The 24,367-nt window shown below is 41.1% G+C and overlaps 1 protein-coding gene across 3 annotated transcripts in view; it reads right to left on the reverse strand.

The window, feature by feature from the left end:
• Positions 1 to 24,367, reverse strand: part of ATXN1 (ataxin 1) — a 258,971-nt gene that overhangs the window by 217,608 nt on the left and 16,996 nt on the right. For 2 of the 3 annotated variants that reach the window (XM_079301679.1, XM_079301676.1), the window contains exons 2-4: positions 19,000 to 19,179; positions 17,797 to 17,847; positions 1,762 to 1,826 (exon numbers count right to left, since the gene is read on the reverse strand). The gene's annotated coding sequence lies outside the window, so the exon portion shown is untranslated. Of the gene's footprint in view, positions 1 to 697; positions 829 to 1,761; positions 1,827 to 17,796; positions 17,848 to 18,999; positions 19,180 to 24,367 lie in introns of all 3 variants that reach the window. The other variant, XM_079301677.1, reaches the window with a different exon arrangement.

Below are 24,367 nucleotides of genomic sequence, written 5' to 3' on the forward strand. Positions count from 1 at the left end.
AAAACTCACCAGGCAGAGATGGACAGCAGGCATCAACAGTGTAATTCCTGGGGGATAGGTATTCCTCAGCCTGCAAGGCTTGGACCTACAACCTAAGTGAGCATGGTAAATATTTACTTCAATTTATCCAGTTACAAGCTGAGAGGGCATTTTTCATGTTTCTTCTGTGAGGTGACAGGTACCTGCCCACAGAACCCCAAAACTCCAGAGTTTAAAAAAAAAAAAGTGTCCTGGGAAAATGACAGGAGGCCTGAAGTAGGATATTACATTAAAACAGTTATTTCAGATTGTGCAGACCCTTTTATAACTAGACTGGCATCACTTTGACTTCTTACTGCACAGAGGCAGCATCTTTCCCTCAGAGATCTGCCAGATCCTCATGTTCTCTCTTTACCCTTCAGCAGAGGCCTTTCTACTTTCTATGGCAAAAAAGATTCTCATATTGACTGAGATGTCATACCATGTCTCTCTCTTTTCACCCTACCTAGTTTTTCCACAGAAGAGCTCCCATTTATGCCTGTCTTACTCTGCTTGATCTGTCCTTGGTCTGCTCTCATATCATCCTCATATGATATTATGAATTGATTTATATTTAAGGTAATGAAAGACACCCATTCGAAGCTCGAGAAGCCCTGAGACACAGCAATTACAAGCAAAACACAGCAGTGTGAAATAAGTTATATCAAAAGAAACTTACCAGGGCAACCAGGTAGACCAGAAACACCTGCCTGCTAAAAGCCCATCTCTAGTCCTCTCCTACAGTGGAGGGGTTTTGCCTCAGGGCCTCTTCAAAGATCATAAAATTCAAATTCTTGTGAAGTGTAGGTTCTGTCACATGGATAGATTTGTTCATGCATGGACTGTTTTGTTATGGGGTCAAGTATAGGCAAGAGAGTGGACACCTTGGGGGCAGGACCATCTCTCAACCAGCTTTCCTATTCAAGAGACCCCAGCACTGGATTCTCATGATAGGCTTTTCACAGTTTATACTCTCATAAAATAACAGAATCATTAATTTTAAGATCATCAAGTCCAAATTGTCAGCCCAGCACCGTCACCATGTTCACCATTAAACCATGTCCTCAATGCTATAGCCATACATTTTTTTAATACTTTCCAGGTATAGTGACAGCACCACTTTCCTTGGTAGTCTGTTCCAATTCTTTTCAACTCTTTCTGTAAAAAAAATATTTCCTAATATCCAATTCCAACCTCTCCTGGTGCAGCTTGAGGCCATTTCCTCTTGTCTTAGGAGTCCTCTCACCTTCCTAGTTCAAGAGGATATTAGAATGGCCACAGAGTGGCCATAGGACAACACTGGTCATAAGCAGATGGTTAGGGAGACATGGGCATTATGTACATATCCACGAACATATCCATACTTTATCCATGTACTTTCCAGCCTCTCACTACTTTCAGCTTAAGGAACTTCCTGAGCAGAATGTGGTTTCTGTCCATTTAGATACCCTCAATGGATTTTTCTCCCAACATTTGTACAGTCTTCTTCATTGCCATTTGTAAATTGTAGGTCTGTGCTATGTCACATTGCACAAGTCAAGTCCCTGATGAATCCCCTCATCCTGCCTGCTTCATTCAGTGCTCCCAGCTCTTGCACTGAGACAGGGAATGGTCAGTCCCTACCCATACTCTCAATGCTACACAGATCTTTGGAGCCCTTTATCATATTCCCCCTTCCTCCAAGCTGGAAATCTTCTTACCAAAAGCAGTCAAAGTTTTCACTGCTTCTGCTGCAATTTTTACCTGGTTTTGAGTCCCTCTGTCTTGGTCTTAGTCCTGAGACATCTGCACTCCCTCTGTTCTTCTGCCTGTGGAAAAATGATAGTAAAAATTGTCCTTTTATTCCATGGAGCAGTGGTGACACAGTGAAGTACAAATGTTATTACTATAAAAGCAATACAGAATGCTCTCTTTTCCCAAGGCTTAGCCAAGGACTCAGAAGAGCAACAATTCCACATATCAAGGACAAGAGAAAACAGTAGTAATGTAAACAAAAATAAACTCATGGTTCTATCTACATTTTTTTCATACTTGTTTAGCAACACAGACTGACTGGAAAAAACCCTTCCCATTTCATAAACTACCTCTGTCAACCAGTCCATTCTTGTGTAAAAAATCAGAACTGATGGGACATCTCCCACCAATCTCAGATTATTTCACACACTTATATGCATAATAGGTCTGAAAAATATGACATGCTACTATGGAAAAAAAAAAAAGTGGGACCGCTAGATGGTTTTCCTGCCATTTAATCTGTCCCTCTCCTTTCCATGTTGTATCTCATTGCTTAGGACATAGGTATTAAGTTATTTCTCTCCCTTGCTTGGCCCATCTTCAGCTAGGTGTGTAAACCTGGTGTCTAATTTAAGATGTACAAGTTGTCCCGTTGTCTTAATGGTTCTGAATCATACATTTAAAGTGAGCTTTGTGCTTGAGGGTATGGCCTCATGAACATGTCTTAGTGAGGCATTTAAGGGTGTGGATTTACAGGACACCAGCTATCCTGCAATAACTTCTCAGATGAACACCCTTTGCCTGCTGGTAAATAAATGCAAACAAGTTAGCCCAGAGAGAATCTCAGCCAAGATTACCTCTGACCCCTACAATTGCTCCTCCTGCTGGTCCCTGAATGCTGCTCCTTTTGCAGTAAACATGACAGTTGCATATAGAGGCACAACCACCTCCCTCATCTCCAAAGTGACCCATCTTCAATCACAGCTCAAAGCATACTTTTTCTTAGTACACCCCAAAATCTTTCAAACTGAAGTCATATTTAAGAGGCCTTGCTACCCTTGATGTGTCATAACTTCACTCTTATTTTTTATGTTAATATGATAGGATATATTCTTTGCAGAGTCTTCATCATGCATTACATATACATAAGTCCTCTAATTCTTGAGCCCTCCTGTTTACCCCCTGCTGTTTAAAAATTCGGGGAGGGGGAGGGAGCAGAGAGGGCAAGAAAGGGCAAGCAGTTCCTCAAAAAACTTTGAGTCAAACCAGGTACCCACTTTGGGACAAGGGAGCAGAGGGGACAGACCTTGTGACTGCTGAATACGTGGCTGCTGCCCCCAGGGGTATTTCTGAGAGCCTACAGGTATTGTTACACAATGTATATACTTCAAAGGGTCCTGAGCAGTTTATCAGTTGTACAGAAATTCCTGCATAGTTTATTATCTGGGCAAGCATCCCAGCACCAGTGTTGTCTCTCGTTAGAGTCTCTTCAGAGTATCAGAGGTTCCCAGGAACATTCCCAGAAGCTTTTAGCTCAGCATAAGTCACTGCCAAGTTGAAGAGTTTCTTCGAGTCCCTTGTAGCAATCATCTTGAAAATTGCAGAAGAGGAGCTTGCAGACTCTACAACCATCCCTAAAAGGCTCAACTTGTATAGGAGTCATTGTTTGGCCTCCAAAAACATTTATCTGAAGCAAGACACATTTATCTCAACCTTGCACACATTTAAGGTCTTGCCAATGAGATCAGAAAACCTCCTTGTAGCTGGAAATAAAAATTTTTCCTTGGGTGATTTTCTAAAATCTTTTATTTTAAATTCTAATAATCCCTCAGATCCCTAAATGTGGATCCTCTCCTATTCAAACTAGATGCTCTAGGCAGTTATATAAGTCCAAGTTTCCTCCTCAGGCAGTTCACAGCATAGGCACACAGGTTATACTGTCTGCAGTAAATGATGCAGTGAAATACTCCATTATGTGACATATCTCTCAGAACAGTTACCTCCTGAGAAAAGACTTCAGTTTTGAGGCCAGCTGACTTTTCAGAAATGGCAAACAATCAGTGGGGCAAAAAGGTAGATTTGTCCAAAGGTGAAATAACAGTGTTTTCTTATTTCAACCTACAAAATTATAATTTTCTGAAAACAAAATGAAAGAAACAATTCCAACAAATATCAAGCCCCTTTTACTCTTTAAGAACCTGCTTCTCCCTATTTATTTTGCTTTCTGAGGATTTGCCTTTGACATGTTCACATTTTTAATGCTTCTTACTAGCCAAAATGTTAAATGGATGATTTAAGTTCCAGTATATGGCTTCCTCTGAATCTGTTACTCTTGTAGTGGCACTTTCCCTTAGTAGCACATTGAATTAGTGTACTTTACGGTCACCAGTTCCTTGATTCCCTCTAGTGCTCAAATCTTCAATGAACAGAAAGATAAGTGTAAAGAACTTGCCAGCTTGAAATCCCTGCTATCTGCACAACAGACCAAAAAATGGTTTTTCATTATTTCAAGACTTCAAACTCTGAATACTTGGCTGTATAATTAAAATCTGGATTGTTAAAATATACTGAAAGTACATTTATCATTCAGATGTTTCACCTGTTAGTTATTCTACTTCAAACTCTTCAACTCCACAGTGTTACTATTTTGTTTCCTTTGATGTTTGTTCCTTTTAAGCTAACCCCAAAGAATTTTACTCTCACCCATTATGGTTATCAAGCTGGTTACTTAGCATGGTAAGCAATTATGATATACAACTCTCTTCTGTCCTTCTGAATCTTAAGGAGATTATACCTTTTATGCATTGATTAATAGTCCTTCTTTCTTGATATTCCTTTTAGGAGAGTTAGGAACGACCACCAGATAATCATCTCCATCACTTGGTAACACTGCATGTGGTCTGGTGTAACTCTTGTATAAGGATGGTTGGTATGTAAATATCCTCCTTAATCGTCATCATTTGTTTCAAGGATAAAACAAACAAAACAATAACAAAACCTCCTTTCTTTTGCATGCTGGAAGCACATGCCATTAATATTAATTAATTTATTTATTTAAACTTGGTTAAAGCATTTGCTCTTAGGCTGGGAATGTGACTGCCAAGTTTCCTGCCTGCAATTTGTTACGGCTCAGTAGTAAACTCCTGAAAATAGGAATTTGAAATGGAAATAGTGACAGGCCTTTTAACTACACTATAATAAGCAGGGTGTTTTATCCTGCATACTGTATGTCGTTACACAATGGCAGCCTATCATAATGTGGACGGAAAACAAACAGGGTCTCTTTAGATCACTCTTCTGGCTAAAACTGGGCAGACAGAGGAAGCAAAACAGGCTGGAAAGACAAAAGACTAGAAGGTCAAGAACACCACACCCAGACCTAAGCCCTTCTGTTACACAGTGGAGCACAGGGATCTTAGAGAACTTGCACTTGAATAAATTGGCTTTGATCAGCTTGCCATAAAAAAAGAGGTGTAGCCTGCTATATTGCTAAAGGAGGTAAAGAAGGAAACTTGCCCATAGTCTCAAGCTGCAAATTAATGTAACTAGAGCCACCCTGTTACACTGAGCAAAGCTCCAGAAAGTATGTTTCTTGCAAACATTTCCTATCTGCTTGTAATAATGTTTCATGTAATTCTGCACATATAAAGCACAAGAGCATTAAAGCCGGTTTGCACAGTAGCTTTCCAGTGACAGTTGTAAAGTGTAATTTTTCAGAGTTGCTGAACATCCAGAGTCCTAAGAAGTTGCCTGAGTTTCTCCAGATCCACACCTGTGTAAATGACAGTAGTACTGCATCTTTGTGAAAACAGAACACTTCTATTGCCTTCTACAAGGTATTTGGCAACCAGGAAAATAACTCCATCATATGAACAGAACAAAACAGCAGAGTATCTGGGACCTGAACCGAGCACTTCTGCTTTGTAGAACACATGCTTATATATTGAAGTGCCATATATTGAAGTGCCACATCAGGTCTATTTTTACTAATTGAGTTTACTTGCATTTGGGCACTGTACCAGCTACTCAGCAAGTCCAGGAGATTAATGTAAAAGCCTCTCTGCATTTAGAAACTATAGTCACTCTAGATTTACAGCTGCTTACTTTGAGGGTGGCTGACTGCTGATCCTGATGTCTTTGAGCAACAGATGGTTTTCTGAGCTGCATTGATAATGAAAATGATATAATTTACATCCTAACATTAAAATAAAGAGGCAGAATAAAAGAAAAAGCAATATATTCACTTTCTACAAATAGCATATCTCAGTACACAGCAGGATAAGAGGAGGGGGAGGCCCAGTTAAAACTCAAGGAATAGTATTAGAAATTCACGTGAGGACAAACTTCCATAAAATAACCCATCCTGATCTGGACTGTGAAAGTATTGGCCCTTGTAAATGTTAGAATTTATAGCTTTAATCTTCTTAAGAGCTGCATGGCTCTTCTCACATGCAGGGAAAACAGATTTGATGTTTGTGAGATTAAAACTACTGAGCTGAACTTTGCTTGTTATTGGCCAGAAGCACTTGGAAACCTAATAAAGCATTCCATTAAAATCTTGGCATTTTAGTAACACAAAAGAAGTAGGCTTCTCAAAATATGAGTGCAAGGCAAAAGGACACTTTGGGGGGTGGGGGGAAAGATTCTGGAATTTGGATTTTAACAAAGTTTGTAATTCTTTAAAATAGATCAAAGGAAATATGAGGTAGAGTGGAACAATAAGTGCTTGATGTAACTAGCAATGTCCAATTCTTTGTTGTTTAAATTTTATTACATTTGAAGACATTTTTTTCATGTTCTTTTGAATCTCATACTTTCATGAGTCTATCAGTAGCTGGAAAAAATACAACACATGTCACTGACTGGCTGTGTGGTCTCTAACAGGTAATGTGAGGCCTGATATAAAATTGTGAGGATACACAACCACAGCTGAGATCAAGACGGGCTACTCATATTCTGGGCTTTAGATGATCAGCTTTATTCTGAAATGAAGAGTTCCATTAAAGCTGGCTAGGCTATAATTTTAGGTGCACAGGAAGCCCATTGTGAACATGGTTACACACTTGTAATCAGTATATGGTTTGATTTGATCTACGAAGTCACAACTAATATTTGTGTAGAGAGAGGGATAATACTTGTGGTGATGGTGTGAACTATGAGTTCAAAGCATGACTGATCAAGGGTTAGGATCTTAGCAGCAGTGGTAAAACTTTGTATAGCACCACTTGGGCAAATGAGAGCTGCCTAGTGCCAGCTGCACTGTTGAGAGCCCTTGCTTCACCAAGGTACAGTGAAGAGAAGCCTCATAAATGACAGCTTTTACTGTTCTCTGCAAGCAAACAGGCAGAAATAAAGACATGATCAAGTTAAAAGATGTAAATCTTCATAACCAGCCCTAAATACAACAAGCCTCTTGCTAGGCTCCATTGACGAGGTTTGGGGTTTTGTCAGGGCAAACAGTATTAATTTAAACATGTTATGAAATTACTTCATCCTAACTGTACTGATAAAGCAAACCATGTAAACTATGCTAGAATTTGCCTGTGTATGGTTACAGCTAAATCAGATCTTCTAGATTCATTCTGCTTACAGATCAGGAAGAATGTAGGCTATCTTCCAGAAAAATTATGGTTAAAACACTGGGAAGCCAGTAGGGATGATCAGGTAACAATCAAATCCCTACAAACAAATTTTAGCCCAGATTTTACCCCACACAGAAAACCAGTGTTGAACCTGGATTACACAGCTGGTGTGAGTGAGTCCTACACAAGCTCATCCCATTGGAGATGACTGCACAGAATTCACTCATGCTATTCTATTTTTTTCCCCTTTCAAAAGAAATTCCCCTTTACACAGCTGAACATTACTGGGTGCTCATAAACTGGCTGCTAACATGGCTGGTATGTTCCATTTTTTGTGGCACTAACATATGAAGAGCTATCTACTGTAACAGATGCTCTTTGACAGTGCAAAATAACAGCACTCAGACTTAAACTGTAAATTATAAACAATCCCTCTCTAACTACAAAATGAATACACAGAATGGGGAGCCTTGTCAACTAAGATATTAGTAAATCAGGTTGAGGAAGACAAATTATTCGCTAAAGCTAAAGTAACTAAAATTTTATTCAGTTAACATTACTGTCATTAGAGTTCTCCTGTTATTTGCCATAATTGGTAGATACAAAAAAGAGAAATTATAAGCAACACAGAGTAAAAACAGTTACATGTTTTCTTGCTATGGAAAAGCTACATAAAATGTTCCTTTTCTTCCTTTTTATTAATTTCTATCAGTAAAAAAAAAGGTATTTAAATGCTTACTAATGACATGTGCCTGGCCACATCAAGACAGTCCTTTCCAAAGGGATTTCATAAATATTTTTTCTTCACCAAACTACAGACAGGACTGTGAATTAAAAGTGACCTTGATGGCCTGGTGGTGCAGCTTCCATGTGTTTGATTATAAACTTTCAGGTATTAATGCCAAGGAGTGGTGTTACAACATAAGCTGAAAATTAGTTCAAGCATAGCTTTCTTCACAGAATGTCCCTGGTAACCTGGCTGCAAAAAGTATTCAATGCACAAGGATATATTTTTTTAAACCTTTAAAAAAGAAAGCATTCTTTTTTTCCTCCTGATCTCTTCACGACATCCCAGTGCCAAGTTCTCCAGAAGGATGTCCTCAGGGATAATACCCTAGATTATAATGACTGTAGCTACATCTGGAGTATTTGTGATATCTCAGATATAAAACTTCTTCAGAAAGGACATGGAGAATTTGGAAGAAGCATGGGTAAAGGAATAAGCACCCTGTTACATAGTACAGTGGTTCCTGCCCTATAGTGGCAGCCTCTCAGGAATTCCTGAACACCATGGCAGGAATGGCGAGCACAGCTTTGTGCCTTCCCAAATGTATGCAACTTCCCACAACCTAATGACAGGGAAAATGAACTGGCAGTTCATCTTTTCCTTCAGCATGTTCCAGAAAAAAATTTTATGTCAGTTCAGGATCAGGCTTGCAAGGCCCAATTCTTATGGCTTTAGAAGAAATAGGTATGGCCAAGAAAAGACCCTGGCAGCTGTCTGTAGGCAGGATTTAATACCCTTGCATTTCATGGGATTCCTGGATGGGAGTCTTAAATTCTGCAGAATGACAAATGCAGCCTGGTTTCATCTCATGCACTTGCATTGCTTGCATTTCCTATGAAACCTGGAGCTAGGCACACCTTATCTACGTCTCAACAGCATATATTAAAGAAGCAGGACTAACTGAACATCTCCCTCTCCTCCAAGAGCCACATTTGCCTTCTTTCTCCTTCACAGACTAAGTAGGGAAGCAGGCACCAACCCTACCAGTTTTGCTGATGCTAGCTCAGAGTACACACAGAGGCATATTCTGGGTGCTTAAAGACCTTCACAGCATTGAAAGACTTAGTTCAGAAAATGCAAAAGAAAATGCAAAAGAAAATGCAAAAGAAAATGCAAAAGAAAATGCCTGCCATCCAGAGCCTGACAAAAGGATGTATGCACACTTTGAGGAAGGAGGCTCCCTCTGTCGCACAGAGCTGGCTCCATGGCTCTTTCCAATCTCCCTATAGATCCAGAGCAAGTAAGGAGGAAACCAGCAGCCTAGTTGGTGTGCAGGGGGACCTGGTGGTCTCAGTGAAGATTGCTATAGGATCATAGCAAAAGGACCTCCCAATGTGGGCTCCGACTCAGCCACAGTTTGGATGGTGGGAAAGCCTTTCAGTCCCCACTTGTTATAGTTGACCAGTCTTATTTTAATGCACAAAACAAACTCACTGTGCAAATATGCCACGATGGGCAGTTTGTGCCCATGATGCAAGCTATACCCAAACAAGCAGAAGGGTCATAAAATAAGGATTAAAGTTCAACAAGGAAGCTGATAATGAGGAAGCCTACCCAGACTATGCCCTATTCTAGCCAACGTTACGTTATCTTCTAATTTTAGAACAGCTGACAGTTTTTCCCAGACCAGAAGTTGACGAGAGGCTGAGCAACGCCAATGTCGTTAAATCTTTGTTTTCAGGCGCAGTGTTGTCTCCACACTGCAAGAAGTTGTTTCAGCATGTGAAATTTTGCAGGAAGGCACACACTGACGCTGGATGCCCATACAGGGAGCTGTGTAATATGTTGAAACCATCTGGCATTTTGTGGTTTTGCAGTATCAGTCAGACGCACTGTCTGGAAACACAGGGCTGAAACCCAGAGTCCTTGATTCAGGTCAGATACCTAGAGATGCCTGTGGTCGTTTGGCCAGACTGGAAGCTGAAGAATAAAGCACTTAATTGGGTGGCTGAAGTTATGACGGATTCTAAGGACAGCCAAGCTAGAAGCCTATTATCACTTAGGAAGTTTTAGCAAATGTAATTACTATGGCATGTTTGATATAATACACAGTCTTTACAAAATGTTCCAAATTAGCGTTTTAAAGACACATCTTGTTGCTGTTATGCTTTGTACCTTCTGACTAAGGAGTAGGCCTGATGATGTGGATCCCAGTGTGAAGCGTACGGAAAACTACCACTAAAACAAATAGAGCATAGTTATGGAAGAGTATTTTGTATGGAATTGCCTTCTCTGGAGTGTGAACAACGCAGCTGAAAGCAGCTCTGGGTTACATTATTCCTGTGATCCAAATTTTTTTAACCGGCTGATGTCACTAGGGAGATTTAAAGTCTTTATAATTACCGCTCAAGGCCTAGAGGAAGGGGAGAGGAAAGACAATGCAATTACATTTCATATGTTGATTTAAAGAGCAACCTGTAGTGGTCTGTTAACTTGTTTCATCTATCAGAAAAAGCAAATTAATTCTGTATCCAGTCAGTTTTATGAGTGGCAGCTCAATTTGCTTTCCCAGTTAAACAGGGAAGAAAGTGGCCTTTTGTCACAAACAATTGCTTCCTGCAATGCTGCAGAATAAGATGTAAAATAGGCAAAGAGCTTTGGATACAGCTTCCAACGTCCTACTAAGAAATAAAATTTCTTTCTTTCATCTTCCCTTGGAGAAGGAATTCAGGTTATGCTCTGCACTAAATTAAAGTGTTCTGCTCAGTTATGTACATGTACAGCTTTGAAAACTGTTTCTGCTTCTAGGTCAAGGGCTCTCCCTGTGGCCGGATGCCAGCTTTATCCCTGGACTCCCATAATCCCTTGAAATAAATCAACTTTCCATTGAAATCCTCTGCCAGTTCCACTTCAGACTAAAATGTGCTGTCTGTAGCATGATGCTCTTTTATACTTTTGTGGAAAAAAAAAAAAAAAAAAAAAAAAAAAAGAAGAGAAACAATGTGGCCATTGTGTACTGGAAACAGTTCCACCTAACCTGCATTGTGTGTATTAAAGTCTATCTTTGTATGTTGCACAACCCAAGATTCAGTGTATATTATTAGAACTAAGAAAAATACCTTTAACCAAAAGAATAATTTTACTGACTGAAAAGGATCCCAGCTTGTGTGCGTGTGTGCGTGTGTATCCCATTACTACCCTGCTCACGTGGACTGAAGTATGTGGATGCATTATACTACCTCCCTGGGCAGATGAAGCCCTCAAAGATTTTTTTTTTTTCTTTCCTCTCTTTTTTTTTTTTCTTTTCTACTCTAATATCAATTTTCTTCTCTGTGTGTTATAAATGAACCCGAATACATTCACACGTTCCTGTCGAAGACTAAAAGCTGTCACTTCATTTCAGGGAACCAGGCAGCTTTAAACTCAGCTGCAAGAAAGCCCAGATGCTACTACATCTCCAGGGGAAACTTATCTACTCAGAAATGGCAAAACTTCTGAACAATAATAACAAAATACAGCTTAAAGATGCTGATGCCGTTCTCCTGTCGGTGCTGAGGTCAGTACTTTGGAGAGTGGGTGCCAGTCAGAAATTGCAGCACTCAAAAGACTGACATTTCTGAAAAGCTCTGCTTCTCCCCAAATCTCAGTAACTTTAAATGGTCTGCCAGTTAAATCAGAACAGGCTGGTGTAAAGCCTCCAATTTTCTGACAACCTTTATATTCTCTTGGCTCCTACAAGGCCCTAAAGCTGATCGTGTATAATCCTGAACCGAATGTAAAATAAATACAAAAACCTGTCATGGTTTTACAGTTTTCTAAAGGATATTTCACTAAATAAAAAGAGCTGCATTTTTGGCACACAAACGCTCCATATAAAAATCACAGTTAGCTCTTTAAAATAAAGTTACACAATGCACTGCCAGACTCTGCCCTCTGAAGTTCCCCCTGCGTGCTGGGGAGCAGCTACATCCCCATGAGCCAGCTGGTCCTGAAGGTCCTGTGCTCCTTTTCCTCTGCATAGTGGCTGTGTGAATCAGGGCTGTGACATCAGCCCAAGCCAGCCCAGATCCTGAGGGTCCCTCCAGCACAGGAGTCTAGGGGGAGGTACCCAGGTTTCCACGAGCTGGGGCACAGCCCATGGTGGGGCCAGATAAATCTAGCACGGGCAGTTACTTCCACACTTGTGGTGCAAACACAGCCTGAGCAAATCGTGACCCGGAGCTCACCCAGCCTTCATGCCCTTGAAATACATTGCCTAAGAAAATAACAATTGTTTGCAGAAAGCTCTTCACTAAGCCTGCATTATTTAGCTATCTACATTAACTGTGTGCCAAGGCATGGGCTATAAGCTGGAATGTCCACAGCACTACAGCCTGGAAATGAGTTTAAATCACTGACAAGCTAGAGCTGATGTCAGGCTCCACAGGCTTCACAGACCTCAAAAAATCTGCAGGTCCAGAACACAGCTACAAGACCAGACAGAGATGCATAGGTCTAGCAAAGTAGGACCCGAACACAGCAATCTTGGCATTGGACATAAGGTGCACTTTGAGTGAAGCTGTGACTAGACTAGCAAAGGATCTATATACTACCTTGCAGGAAATTTGGAAGACGCATACTGCAAGTCCTGGGGCGGTAGCTCTCTGTTAAAATCACAGGTTAGGTTTGCACAGTACTGTTTGGATGGCTGGGAGGGAAGAAATGGAAGCAAGACAAGGCATTTCAAAAAGGGAAAACCTGTGTTGTCACACAAGGTTTCCAGGTTTGTCTGCAGAGTTCTTTCAACCTGCAGGTTTTAAATGTTACGCACCTGTGTCTCACAATCTCCTCCTGGGACAGGCTGCAGGTAATTGCACTGGATATAAAACCACAGTTATATATACACATAGAGTTTTAATTTTAGATCAAACTTGGTGAAACTACCTGGTTTTCTCCAAGAAGCCCTCAGTGGACAGTTTCTTCACTTAGCTCTGCCACCTTCGGGCCTTCTTTTTAAGGGAGGAGTACAGCTGAATCCAAGAATTCAAAGCAAAACTCAGCTGAAACCATTATGTTTCATCTGGTTCCATGTCAAAACCTCAAACCTTGTGTACACAGGGCTCAAATTATAAACCCATCAGGCCCAACCCCAGAGCTGGACCCAGGTTTGCCTGGAGAGCCCGCAAATCTTTTAGAGAAGCTGATACAAGTTTCTAGTTCATAATGATTTGAAAACCCAAAGTGGCCAGGAGACTTTTCCAAGGTCAAACAGTGCACTAGAGGGGGAACTAAGAAGAGAACCACAGCCCTGGCCACTTCACACACTGCTACCAACAGAGGTAGAAACTCACTCTGCTTGAACTACATACTGCATAGCCTTTGCCAAACCACTCAAAAGAACCACTTTTTTACCTGTTAATTGTTTTAATAAGTCACATGGCAATGAATGACTAAAAACTACATCATCCCTCTAAGGATTCAGCTGTGGAAAAAGCATCCATTTAGCTGCAGGGTAGTTATTACTGCATAGCTTTGATTTTGCTACACAATGCACACCCTGTTTATGGAAATGCTTACACACTGTTCTGGGTGAAATCATCATCCCTTACAGGTATATTCTGAAGCTAAAGGAATGACCTCAGATCCACTCATCTAGAGCCCTGCCCACTGAATCTCCACAATGCTCTCAGATGGTGGTTAATGTCCCTTTGGACATTTTTGAACGCCACCCAAATCTTTGCATCTATAACGTGAAAATAGAACTCCAAGGTGAGAAAAAGAAATTGCAGTTACAATACCTGTCCCTCCTGCTGGCTCCACCGTGGCACACATCTCACTGGGGAGCACTGGGATAATTTCAAGTTCACAGCACAGCATAATGTAATAATCCCTTTTGAATCCACACCATCACACAGTGGTCACTTATTTGCTGCTCCACATGCGTTCTACCAAACTTTAAGACTCCTGGGAATACAGCAAGCAACTGCTTCAAGATGGAGGTTTAATGCTGAAATACCATCAGGGCTGAGGATTGCTACATATTGCTTTCTAATATTCCCTGCTGCTTGACACCTGGAGTGGCATTAAGGAGTTCTGGAACTGCATCCAGAGTTCTCTACCAATAATTGCAAGCACTTCTACAATATGGGAAGAAGGGGTATCAGGGTTCAAGGTTCAGGTCTGTTTAAGGTCTCGGAAACATTTTTGTGGGGCGAGGAGTCAGCATTTGTAAAGTAAGGTATCACTTATATACATGAGTGAAAGCACGAGATTGCAATACATACCTTTTTCAATTCAGGTTAATTAGGCGTTTACTGTACTTCCAGCTAGTTTTGCTTGCAGGCAAATTTTTTTTTTGAGCTCAGCAGCCAGGATTGTATCTAGGGCTAAGCTTTCCCACCATATCATTCCAATAATAAAAGAATTTTTCTGGCTTCCTGTTAAACCATGCACTGATTACAAAATTCTTTTGCTTATTTAAGGCCAGATTCAATAAAAATCCTGTCCAGCTTCTGCATCATGGAAGGCCACAAAAGCCCTGAAATATTTTGGTTTTGAAGCCTGTGTGGGCTTCCATGGTTTGGATGCTGGGTAACTGTTCCAGTGAATGTGGTCCTCATAAAGCTTTTCAAGGTCCTGCTCCATATGGACCTAGTGATTTTTCTTTATTCTCTCCAGTGTGGATTACAATCTACTTCAGAGAGTCTCTGATTTATGCCTCTAGCTACAAGCTAAATCCTAGAGGAATAGGTCCTTTTCATATCAGGTCACATCCTCTGCAGAACACTGACAGAGAAATTCAAGTTTCTGAAAAGCAAGTACCACTTAGAAAAATTTGGTATGTTTTGCATGCTTTATACGAATAAAAGTGAATGGTAAAATCTAAAAGGAAATTCAATAAACTACTCATTATCTATCTATATTCATATGACTAAGCTACACGTGGAACATAGCTTTTATCCTCAATAAAAAATGTACAGATGTTCTATAGAAAACTGTATGAACAAACTTTAACCTCACGACTGCTATTATTTTGTAATAAAGGCTTACAGCATAATGTGAGCTTTTTTTAGAATGTAAGTTCCATGTGAGTAGCGTGTTGTTAATTTAATATTAATGCAATGCACCAGGAAGAAGTCTGCACAGAATCTCAAAGACAGAGAATCACAGTGCTGCAGACAGATTTGTGTCGTGGATTTTATTTGTTTCAGCACTCGGAACAAAATTCATTGACCAGGATTCCCATTGCCACAGGGCAGTGGATTCATCTACAGATGTTTTCACATGCCTTGGCATGAGGATTTTGCTGCAGCATTCCCGCTACTGTTCCTGAGAATCATGTGGTTAAGTCACCTTGTGCTGCACAGAAAATTTACCTCTCACTGTCAAGTGCATATGAATGAGCTTCTTTTTTGGGAACAGCAAAAGAAAAAAAGAATCCACTGAATAAACTTTTGAATTTCTTTTGCTGAACCATCCTTCAGGTAGCAGGTGCAAAGGCTTTCAGTAAACTTGCAGATTGCAAATGCAGTGCCTGCTTTGCTTGCAACACAGCTGAATTAAAGCAGAGGAACAGAACAGAAATCCAATTTCACCCATAGTTTTCCTTTCTCAGTGCCTGAGCCCTCTCCTTTGCAGCATCTGCCATTCAAATTACATATCTTGTGTTTCTCCAAGGAGTCAGTTCACTGTCTCATCTCCAAATGCAATGGTGAAGTAATTTATGACTCCCATTATTATAATCGCTTAGCAGCTCCCAAGCATGTAAAAATAGCAACAATAATTTCTCCCACTTTTCCTGCCTCAGCACCCCATAGGAGAAAGAGCTTGATTAAATCTGTAGGGGTTACACTTGCACTTGTGTGTTTCTATAACTTACTGAGGTAGTTTGACATTTTTGGAAAGTGATGATGTCTACAGACATCTTATTGCAGAAATTCCTCAGTCTAGATAGAACTTCTGGGAAAGTCCTGTGTCCAGAAGCTTCCTTCTTTTGCTTGACACTTTCATTGCTTCAATGAAATGCACTCATGTGCTATCATGATCACAAAGGGTGGCCCAAATTCAGAAACAAAGAAGGCCATTTCCTCTGAAGCCTTCCAGGATCAAATTTGGAAACCTACCCAGGACTCCATGCAATGAAGCAGAACCTTCATGCATAGCAGGGAGGGGAAAAGATGGGGAGATGTTTATAAAGAGCCCCATGGCATTGTGTGCACAGTAAACTGACAGTCTGCTCCCATGTGTTCCAGTTTTCCAAGCACGTGATTGCAAATGCAGTTATCATTTTATGTGGACCATCACAGCTGCATTGCATCCAACAGAGATAAGACAATAGTCTGGTCCTTGTGAAATGGAGATGCAGTTTTCCTATTTCTATGCATATTCTGTAGGCAAATACTAAAGCCCAAAAGTTCACAGAGGTGCAACAAATGTCAAACAAAGGCTCTCAGCACCTGGAGTAGTTATGAAAGGAAGAATTTCAAAGCACTTCTCTGCTTCTACAGTCATCATCTAGGTCTAAACTGCTATATTAAAGTATCCTGTTTTTTTCTAAAGGCATAATTTTAAATCCATTTTGGTTAAACCAGTGTAGAAGACATGAGCATTCTCATATTTCAGCGCAAAACCATGTCTGGTTTGGTTTAAGCTTAAATCTTTTAGGAATTTATTTTGTATTTGCAAATAAGATAGTGCTTAGCTAGCATGGTCAATTTGATTTACATGTGATTTTTAAACAACACTGATACAGCTGTTTAGCACAACTGATATATTTCATTGTCTGGTCCACTTCTTGCTCTGCAGTGCAATGTCAGCTTCAGGTAGCTACTGAGGTAATTAGGGGAAGGCAGTAATTATGCTTACAACAATGAATATGAAAATTTAGATAACATCTACAGAAAAGCAGGCACTGTAGTTCACTACGTGATCTCCTTAGCTCTCCAATGGTTTCACATGTGCATGGAAGAAGCCTTGTCAGCTACCAGTGATGAGGAGTTTGGAAACATGAAAACAACTGCTCCTCATGACTCCTCTGGCTCCACCTTAGGAGAAGTAACAGAATGCTTTCACAGAGCTCTGTCTGATATGCACAGCTCCTCCAAACATGCTAGCAGCATTTGATGGTCTCCAGTATCCAATATCAAGAGTGATCCAACAAAAAGTTATGCACTACCATTTTTCACTGGCAAAAGTTACAAGGGCATTAACAGTACCTTGCGCTAGCCTGAAACTTCAGTAATGGGGATCAAGTTACTGGCTGCCTCACAGCTGATGCTAGAGATTAATTTTTGTCAACTTGATTAGCAGAGGACAGCTAAAGTTTGGGAAGTAGCTGTAGGATCTCACTCTTTGAAAGATCGATCCATGAATTAAGCTTACCAGACCACACATTAGCTGGAAGATTAGACGGAAGATTCAAGTCAAAGGGGGATATCACAACCTCCATTCACTGAAACCCTAAATACCCCATTTCCATGTCCATTTGCTCAAACCTGGAAAGACTGTGTTCTGTTTCTTCTCCTAATTTAGCTTGAGTGCCTGGGATGTTTCGGCAGAGGCTGCGAAACAAAACATCTCGTACAAAAGATGTGACAAGGTGTCAGTACTCAGTTGTCAGTGTCAGCTAAGGTACATAAAGCGATATTAAGCTCCTTCTACAATGTCACATGAGTAGGGATCTAGCAGTGGCAAGGTACATTGTAGTACTTTGCGTCCATGTCTGTGTCAGGCAATATTTCTAACACTGGTACTCACTCACTGTCTTGCAGGTCTTCTACTCAAGCCTTCTCTCATTTCTGGGAGGAACTGGGAGGAGACACAAAAGCAGGAGCTGAAGGCTGAGTATGCCTGACAGTAGCTATATTTCTGTGTCTCTGATCTGTTCTGTTACTCCAAAATACTTTTTAAAGCCATAGGCAACACAAAAGAAATGTTGGGTTGGCCTGCTTTGTACCACTCCAACCACACACTCTTTACAGTCTGCTCCTTCAACAGAATGGCTGATTGCTTAAACAGCAAAGCATGATGAGCTGATACATTAGATATTTCTGTCAGACTAATGAGACTTATCAGGTGGGCAGGATTTTCTTCCTCCCTGCATCAGTGACCATTTCTTCCTTTGTAATTAATTAGAAGAACATTCTGAGAAGAAGTATTTGAAAGCAGTATTTGATGCTCCTATCTGCTGCAATCTCTGCCCACTTTGGGGTAGGCTGAAAATGCTCTTCCTTCTCCTGTTACAGGGACCAGAACTGAATCCCTGCTTTGGCTGCAGTTTCCCCTGCTTGCCATTACACCTTGTGCAGTCACACCAAATGATTAAAGTGACAAGAACACTACACATATCAGGGTCCCATCCCCACTTTTTAAGTGATGAACACTGCCACATCCCCCAGAAAACTCCACATATGCTATTAAAAGGAAACAACCATCACTAAAAACAACCCGGTGCCTTCTATGCTACAAACTCATGGGCAAACTATTAACCTATTAAAATTTTTCATTAAATAATTGCTCCCAGCTGAGGCTTACGAAAGGCCTGCTAGGCCAAAATGTCAGCTCATTTATGGGATTTATTATTACAACTGTCAGGCCAGAAGGGTTTGCTACAGCACATCCATCAGGCATGCTCAGACAGGAGCTCCTGCCTTTGGGCCAGCTGCTTCAAAAACAGAACCAACAAATGTCAGATGCCAAGTTCTCATTTCAGGTCCTGCCTCTTCCCTTTCAATCACCAAGGATCAATGGATCAGTTGAGCTGTTTAGCAACTGGCAAAGACTACCTCATGTAGGGTAAGCATTAGTGGTTGCTCAGCTTTTAGAGCTGATAGAGGTCTTTGTCTCAGCTTTCTCTATTTCAAGTACTAAAGCAAGGCTTCAAGGGCTTGTGACTCAATCAGCAGGGGAGGGGCAAGCTGGAGGATGAGGTGTACTTTCCTCAAGGTAGTGGCTGCTCACCATAGCCATGTGCTTCGGGAGAGGTGGCTGAGGGCATCTATAAGCTGCAGGTCTGTGTTCAGGAGTCACAGGCTGATCCTGGTGCAAAGAGAGGATTGCACTTGGGTTTCATAACGGAGTTCATGGAAGTCAGTGAAAATTGAACTGCAGCCAAGGTGGAAAGCCATGTAGAACAGATGTCTTTAAAGAGGATAAAACAAACAAACAAAAAAATACTCAGAGTCTGAGTTAGAACTCTTGGCCCACTGTTATATCTGTAAAAAGCCCCAAAGTGCTCTATTGTGGCTATCCCAAACACTTAAATTCCACATGTATAAAGTAAAACACATTTGCATTGCTAATTTATTAAAGGACTTCTTGACCCTAAGTCAAATACTAGCACGAGTCTTGTGCATGGAAAAGCTCTGATAAACATGCTCTTTAACTCTCTCTGTGAACATTCAGTAATGCTCCTTTTAAAAGTACATATGCTTCTTCTCATGTCTGACGCTAATTATCTTATCAGATAACAGGCAGCCCTGTGCTGAGTAGGTATGTAATATATTAGCCTTGGGGAGGGGATAAAAAAAAAGAAACAAACCAGTCTTATCTTTCAAGTAGATTTGAAACTGTATATGATCTTTCTGAGTCTGTGGAAACTTTCCTCTGCAGCACAGATCTTATGTAAGGAAGACAATGAAGAAAAAAAAAAAAAAATCCCAGACCTGTACAGCTTTCATACTGCAATTCTCCAGGCTGTTAGTTTCTGTGGAATTTTCTCCTCTATCAGTATTTTGGAATGGCATACAGGTTAAACTGTTCATCTGGCAGGGAAAGCAGCTTTGGTAATTGTAAGTTCACATTACTCTATAAACAATTGGATTAGAGTAAACAGATGAACTGTATAAATAAAATGTCACTGCTTAGCTCTCCTTTGTGACTTGTATTCTGATACCACTACTACTGCTTTTACTACAACTACTACTACTACTGCTAGGCTTCAGCTGACAGCTCAGCCTGAAACCCTTTATTCATCTTTATTACTACTTCAGCTGTTTTGAGAGCAAAAAGGCATGGAGGACTTATTGGCCAGAGGCTCTCTAACCTAACAGGCCTGCCTGAGAAATCAATATGCCGCACTCAAGAGCACAAAGATGGATTGTGAAGCCGGGGCTGGCAAAGGAACGCGGGCTGCATCTGGAAGGACACGGAGACAGCCAGTTCTGCTCCGCCAGAAGCCTCCCAGACCGCGCATGTTTGCACACCAACCTCGTGGCACCCTTCCAAGATAATTTGTGAACCTTGGTTCACACCATTTTCAAAGTAGGTCATACGCAGTAATCTCAGCCGAGGAGAGATACCCTGTCAGCAGCAGTGGCTGCGAGGAGGGCGATAGCTGCGACCAATGAGCGAGCTGGTGCGAGCGGGGAGCCGAGCGCTCGCCGGGGCCGGGGCCGGGGCCGGGGCCAGCCGCAGCCAAGGTGCTCGCCGAGCCCGCACAGCTGCCGGGCGGGCTCCCACACACCCAGCCGCTCGCCATTTATAGCTGCACAAGCACCCACTGTTCTCCTGGACACAGCCGCCAGCACGGCTTAAACATTAACCTGAATGAAAATACAGTAGAAGAGATCTAACCTTTACCGAGCTCTGTTTGCCTGACAGCAGGAATCGCAGCTGATTTTTGAACCAGGGGATTTAAATTCACTACGAGATTTGGATTATTGCTTCCTAACGTGCTTCCGTCACCTGCCCCTGCTCTGACAGTCAAAACACAGCCTCGAAGGTAGCTGTGTTGACAGAGAGGATTCCTAAAGCACTTACAGTTTCCTGCATTTTCCTGTATCCCGTGCTTCAGCTCTTTTAGGGGAATTGTATTAAGAACGGGCACATTTAAAGGTGCATTTTTAAAAAATGGTGTCCGGGAAAATAAATGCAGAAGTGAGTGTGCATAATCGTTTCCACACTATAGCGATATAAAGACCATCAGAGAATTACCAGTTTTAAGCAACAGCACTGAACTTCCCAGCATAGGAAGTGCTGAGAAAGCTTTGCCTTTAAACACAGCCTGCACACCATCAGAGATGACTTGATGTTAGAAAGCTAAAGGATTGCCTGAAGAGTGCCACGGCGTTATGTAATTTCTTTTTTTTTTCAACTGGTTAATTTTTAAACAGGCTCAATTTAACCTCGTTCTTGGTCAATAGTTACATGAATCTGAATGAAAATATGCTCTCTGGAGAAATCCACTCCAATAGAACAGGCATGCATGATTTTTAGCACTGAAATCAACACTGAAACAGCAGAGCCGAACAAGCATTGCTTTTTTTGAATCTGGCAAGTAAGAGGAATGACTTTCCTCCATTTAAAAAGCTGTTCTTTTCCCTTCTTTCTTTCTTTCCCTGTGATGTCAGACTAAAAATCTCAAACAAAAAGAAGTGAGAGATTTCTGAAGGTGCCATACTCTATGCAAAGAGAGAGAGGAGACAGGACCTTGAAGACTAGCAAAAAGGCTTATCTCCCATCCAAGAAAGAGTGCATAGAATGACTGTCTGCTCCAGTGGAAGTGACCTACCTGATCAATAGCTTGTCCAGGGAGTTGTAAGACATGCAGAAACATGCCACAATGTGCTACTGTTATCAGCTAAAAGGGTGCTATAACATCTTTCTATGCAAATATACAGAAAAATCCATAAATCCAAGCAGGGTTATCACTCAGAATATCATCAAGGGAACAATTTATTCTCTAACACGGGATGCGATACTTTCCTGCCAAAACTGCACTGCTTGTTTGTTATCACTAAGCTTTGGGAAAAAAAAAGTAACCAACAAAAATCCCTTCTGTTGCTGCCTCTGGAAAAGAAAATCCCTTTTAAGAAAAACTGTAACAAAGAAAGACCCCAGACACTTCACTATTTTTTCCAGAATGACAAATAACTGTAGCTGTTGTTACAAATGGTCTCAGTATTGTACAATTTTGGGTCATGTGAGTTTTATTACTTTTCAGACTAACTTTTGCTTTTTCCCAGCCAGCTGCTGGCAGCTGTCATTTTAGGATTGAGAGCAAACTTCTTTGAAAACAAATTTGTTCAGAAATCTTTTTAAAGTGATACAGAAAAAAAATCCTTTGTGTTTTTCGTTTTAGCTTGGATGTAACCTATTTTTTTTTCCAGTCTTTGAAAGGAATGAGTCTCCAATGCTAAACAGGTCACAGAGTAATTATGCATCCACCTGAAAATTAAACACACATTCAAAAGCTTAACTAACAGCATTTACTAATTCATAACAGGTATATATCACTCATTTTTTTTCATGGTTGATCATTAGGGTGTAAGCAAAACCAGATCACATCAAACCCAGACAACAAACGCTGTAATCTTTCAGCAGGGTTAAAAGGAAAGGTACAACAGCAAGGTGATACTGTGTTGATGAAGCTGATCCAATACTTCAGGGCAGCCACAGCAAACCCTGTGTATTAGGAATCTTCATGTCAAGGGGGGGTGGTCTCTGGGGTTACTCAGAGAAAAATCAGTCCTGAGGCCTGGCCAAACTCCTGTGCTCAAACCTAGATCTACTTTCAACATTGTAAACCCTAGTCTAAATTGAAAAGACAGGCAAAAACTTTGGCAAATGCTTTTATGTTCAGTGCAGAGCCAAATTTACTATCTGTGACATGCACACCTTGCTCTGGTGCCACCAATTACTTTTTATTAGCTTTCTATGTTCTCCCTCACCTTTCATAGCACAGGTTTGGCATTTCAGATGCACAAAAGGAATCAAATCTACATCTCCTTTACAGAGTGAAGGTGTTTGAGTTAGTAACATCTCTTTTACAGATTTCTTTGGTGGTAAAAACCATTTTTCTTTGAGAGAGAAATGCACAAGAGATCAATGGCCCAGTGAAGAAGTTGAAAGGACCTCGGCATGGTCTTTACAGGGGTGCACAGTGGCACAGAAGAACTGTGAGCTAACATAGCTGGTTTATACACGACCTGCCTGCCTCCAGCTGAGCACTTGCTGTGACTGAGTTCAGGATTTTTTTGGAACAAGCGCTGCAGAACTCCAGTAAACTGGCACTGGCTAAAGGAGATCTTTGGCCAATGCTAAGATTGAAGATGGATTAAAGGTGACTTCAGTCAACCTTTGCTTCCTTATGTCAAGTTGCCTAAGATCACCACAGGTAAGACTGAGTGCTAAGCTATTATTTATTGCCTCTTGGATTTGCTGCTGCAGTAAGTTTGAAGATTAGCATGACCTGGCTCTTCCCAATTACCTTTGCACTTGGCAAAAGTTGTGGCCTCACAGCGTTCCAGATACCCACCGTGTCAGGGACAGGAACCCCACACATCACCTCCCAGACAATTTTTAAACTGCGATAAAGCTTTCCTTCTGTTTAATTCTTTTGAATGTGGTTTCTGGGATTCTCTAGTTAGACTTTGAGGATTTCACACAGTCTCTTCTGGCTATGATCAGCAGATAGCTAGACTGGAGTAGGGTGGAGCTGAAAAAGGGGATAGTTACTACTGCATGTTCATTAGCATGCACATACTGACATGCTTAAGAAGGGTTCCCTTGTCAGCATTGATGCACCTGCAGAAGTGCTACTGAGGGTTCACTGTGGCCTCACAATTCTTGGTGGCCAGAAAGAACATTTTCTATCAAGCCAAATCATTGAAAGTGTGCATAATGAAATTGCAGAGTACAAATTTGTTCTGTTCACATTTCTCATCCCTTGAGTTGCCTCAACTCTGCTCTTGGGAGCACTGGAATAAGGCTGTAGGAATGCTAAGGAAATCAATGGATTTATACTGCTGTAACTGAAAGCAGAAGGTAGCTTAGAGGCTCAAAGATCTAAGATTGCGTGTTACCCCGACCGTTTCTGACAAAAGTGCTTAGCTGACCGCCACTGGATTAGCAAGTGTTCCACACTTCCTGCACTCAAAATGTCAGATCTCTGGTGAGCCAAATGAGCTGCTCCTCCACCCCATTCATTCATGCCAGGTAGTACAATGGCTGGCTCTGCCTGAAGATCTCCATGACCCAGGGCCATGAGCATACCAGGGCTTTTAACACAGTGACTGGCATCACCTCAGCTTAGCACCACCCAAGTAAATGTAACCCTTCAGTTTAAAGCACATGACGTTTTTCTTGTGTTGGCATCAAACAAAATAGCACACTAATCCTTCTGGTATTAGTCAAATGGGGCTTAAAAATCCACTCATATGCTTTGCAGTTGCAAGATTTCTCTGGCAAGTGCGTACACTGGTCCCAGCCATGGATCCTCACATAATCTAAACTTCTGTTAAGAAAAAGAGGAATAAAAAACAAACTTCAAAGCAGCAAAAGCTGCTTTTCAAGCTTACATTGAATGCAACCTGTAGCAACATTGGCT

This window comes from Erithacus rubecula (assembly GCF_903797595.1).
Source record: "Erithacus rubecula genome assembly, chromosome: 3".
Lineage (NCBI taxonomy): Eukaryota > Metazoa > Chordata > Aves > Passeriformes > Muscicapidae > Erithacus > Erithacus rubecula.